The sequence below is a fragment of the Platichthys flesus genome, chromosome 22, assembly GCF_949316205.1.
Source record: "Platichthys flesus chromosome 22, fPlaFle2.1, whole genome shotgun sequence".
Lineage (NCBI taxonomy): Eukaryota > Metazoa > Chordata > Actinopteri > Pleuronectiformes > Pleuronectidae > Platichthys > Platichthys flesus.
In genome coordinates this window covers 12,748,042-12,750,541 of record NC_084966.1, presented here as the reverse complement: position 1 = coordinate 12,750,541, position 2,500 = coordinate 12,748,042, and the positions used below count along the sequence as shown (strand labels likewise).

At 48.0% G+C, this 2,500-nt stretch overlaps 1 protein-coding gene, 11 non-coding genes and 3 pseudogenes across 12 annotated transcripts in view; 14 read left to right on the top strand and 1 right to left on the bottom strand.

The window, feature by feature from the left end:
• The window catches only part of LOC133940034 (5S ribosomal RNA), a 119-nt gene extending 8 nt beyond the window's left edge, over positions 1-111 (top strand). Inside the window, exon 1 of the ribosomal RNA XR_009915602.1 lies at positions 1-111. This exon is cut by the window's left edge and continues 8 nt beyond it. This is a non-coding gene — a ribosomal RNA (5S ribosomal RNA).
• LOC133933466 (histone H4-like) overlaps positions 1-2,500 on the bottom strand; it is a 744,890-nt gene that overhangs the window by 531,161 nt on the left and 211,229 nt on the right. The window lies entirely within an intron of this gene.
• Positions 174-291, top strand: LOC133938269 (5S ribosomal RNA; annotated as a pseudogene).
• LOC133944965 (5S ribosomal RNA) lies at positions 354-472 on the top strand. The gene has a single exon (XR_009916728.1). It is a non-coding gene; the product is annotated as a 5S ribosomal RNA (ribosomal RNA).
• On the top strand, positions 535-653 carry LOC133935803 (5S ribosomal RNA). Its single transcript, XR_009913931.1, has one exon. It is a non-coding gene; the product is annotated as a 5S ribosomal RNA (ribosomal RNA).
• LOC133936322 (5S ribosomal RNA) lies at positions 716-834 on the top strand. Its single transcript, XR_009914422.1, has one exon. It is a non-coding gene; the product is annotated as a 5S ribosomal RNA (ribosomal RNA).
• Positions 897-1,015, top strand: LOC133939918 (5S ribosomal RNA). Its single transcript, XR_009915591.1, has one exon. It is a non-coding gene; the product is annotated as a 5S ribosomal RNA (ribosomal RNA).
• Positions 1,078-1,196, top strand: LOC133935374 (5S ribosomal RNA). The gene has a single exon (XR_009913519.1). It is a non-coding gene; the product is annotated as a 5S ribosomal RNA (ribosomal RNA).
• On the top strand, positions 1,259-1,376 carry LOC133936830 (5S ribosomal RNA). Its single transcript, XR_009914903.1, has one exon. It is a non-coding gene; the product is annotated as a 5S ribosomal RNA (ribosomal RNA).
• LOC133938963 (5S ribosomal RNA) lies at positions 1,438-1,556 on the top strand (annotated as a pseudogene).
• On the top strand, positions 1,619-1,737 carry LOC133935373 (5S ribosomal RNA). The gene has a single exon (XR_009913518.1). It is a non-coding gene; the product is annotated as a 5S ribosomal RNA (ribosomal RNA).
• Positions 1,800-1,917, top strand: LOC133936829 (5S ribosomal RNA). Its single transcript, XR_009914902.1, has one exon. It is a non-coding gene; the product is annotated as a 5S ribosomal RNA (ribosomal RNA).
• Positions 1,979-2,097, top strand: LOC133941068 (5S ribosomal RNA; annotated as a pseudogene).
• Positions 2,160-2,278, top strand: LOC133939800 (5S ribosomal RNA). Its single transcript, XR_009915580.1, has one exon. It is a non-coding gene; the product is annotated as a 5S ribosomal RNA (ribosomal RNA).
• On the top strand, positions 2,341-2,459 carry LOC133934863 (5S ribosomal RNA). The gene has a single exon (XR_009913029.1). It is a non-coding gene; the product is annotated as a 5S ribosomal RNA (ribosomal RNA).

Genomic DNA, 2,500 nt, shown 5'->3' with positions numbered 1-2,500 from the left:
CCACACCAACCTGAATGCGCCCGATCTCGTCTGATCTCGGAAGCTAAGCAGGGTCGGGCCTGGTTAGTACTTGGATGGGAGACTTCCTGGGAATACCAGGTGCTGTAAGCTTTTTTCCACTTTTACCTGACGTATTTACATGTATAAATAAGGTTCAGAGGGTGGACTCGTTCGCTTACGGCCACACCAACCTGAATACGCCCAATCTCGTCTGATCTCGGAAGCTAAGCAGGGTCGGGCCTGGTTAGTACTTGGATGGGAGACTGCCTGGGAACCCAGGTGCTATAAGCTTTTTTCCATTTTTACCTGACTTATATACATGTATAAATAAGGTTCAGAGGGTGGACTCATTCGCTTACGGCCACACCAACCAGAAAACGCCCGATCTCGTCTGATCTCGGAAGCTAAGCAGGGTCGGGCCTGGTTAGTACTTGGATGGGAGACTTCCTGGGAATACCAGGTGCTGTAAGCTTTTTTCCACTTTTACCTGACGTATTTACATGTATAAATAAGGTTAAGAGGGTGGACTCAATCGCTTAAGGCCACACCAACCTGAATACGCCCGATCTCGTCTGATCTCGGAAGCTAAGCAGGGTCGGGCCTGGTTAGTACTTGGATGGGAGACTGCCTGGGAATAACAGGTGCTGTAAGCTTTTTTCCACTTTTACCTGACGTATTTACATGTATAAATAAGGTTCAGAGGGTGGACTCATTCGCTTACGGCCACACCAACCTGAATACGCCTGGTCTCATCTGATCTCGGAAGCTAAGCAGGGTCGGGCCTGGTTAGTACTTGGATGGGAGACTGCCTGGGAATACCAGGTTCTGTAAGCTTTTTTCCACTTTTACCTGACTTATTTACATGAATAAATAAGGTTCAGAGGGTGGACTAATTCGCTTACGGCCACACCAACCTGAATGCGCCCGATCTCGTCTGATCTCGGAAGCTAAGCAGGGTCGGGCCTGGTTAGTACTTGGATGGGAGACTTCCTGGGAATACCAGGTGCTGTAAGCTTTTTTCCACTTTTACCTGACGTATTTACATGTATAAATAAGGTTCAGAGGGTGGACTCATTCGCTTACGGCCACACCAACCTGAATACTCCCGGTCTCGTCTGATCTCGGAAGCTAAGCAGGGTCGGGCCTGGTTAGTACTTGAATGGGAGACTTCCTGGGAATACCAGGTGCTGCAAGCTTTTTTCTTCTTTTACCTGACGTATTTACATGTATAAATAAGGTTCAGAGGGTGGACTCATTTGCTTACGGCCACACCAACCTGAATACGCCCAATCTCGTCTGATCTCGGAAGCTAAGCAGGGTCGGGCCTGGTTAGTACTTGGATTGGAGACTGCCTGGGAACCCAGGTGCTGTAAGCTTTTTCCATTTTTACCTGACGTATATACATGTATAAATAAGGTTCAGAGGGTGGAATCATTCGGTTAGAGCCCAACCAACCTGAATACGCCCGATCTCTTCTGATCTCGGAAGCTAAGCAGGGTCGGGCCTGGTTAGTACTTGGATGGGAGACTTCCTGGGAATACCAGGTGCTGTAAGCTTTTTTCCACTTTTACCTGACGTATTTACATGTATAAATAAGGTTCAGAGGGTGGACTCATTCGCTTACGGCCACACCAACCTGAATACTCCCGGTCTCGTCTGATCTCGGAAGCTAAGCAGGGTCGGGCCTGGTTAGTACTTGAATGGGAGACTTCCTGGGAATACCAGGTGCTGCAAGCTTTTTTCTTCTTTTACCTGACGTATTTACATGTATACATAAGGTTCAGAGGGTGGACTCATTTGCTTACGGCCACACCAACCTGAATACGCCCAATCTCGTCTGATCTCGGAAGCTAAGCAGGGTCGGGCCTGGTTAGTACTTGGATTGGAGACTGCCTGGGAACCCAGGTGCTGTAAGCTTTTTCCATTTTTACCTGACGTATATACATGTATAAATAAGGTTCAGAGGGTGGAATCATTCGGTTAGAGCCCAACCAACCTGAATACGCCCGATCTCTTCTGATCTCGGAAGCTAAGCAGGGTCGGGCCTGGTTAGTACTTGGATGGGAGACTGCCTGGGAATACCAGGTACTGTAAGCTTTTTTCCACTTTTACCTGACGTATTTACATGTATAAATAAGGTTCAGAGGGTGGACTAATTCGCTTACGGCCACACCAACCTGAATGCGCCCGATCTCGTCTGATCTCGGAAGCTAAGCAGGGTCGGGCCTGGTTAGTACTTGGATGGGAGACTTCCTGGGAATACCAGGTGCTGTAAGCTTTTTTCCACTTTTACCTGTCGTATTTACATGTATAAATAAGGTTCAGAGGGTGGACTCATTCGCTTACGGCCACACCAACCTGAATGCTCCCGGTCTCGTCTGATCTCGGAAGCTAAGCAGGGTCGGGCCTGGTTAGTACTTGAATGGGAGACTTCCTGGGAATACCAGGTGCTGCAAGCTTTTTTCTTCTTTTACCTGACGTATTTACATGTATAAATAAG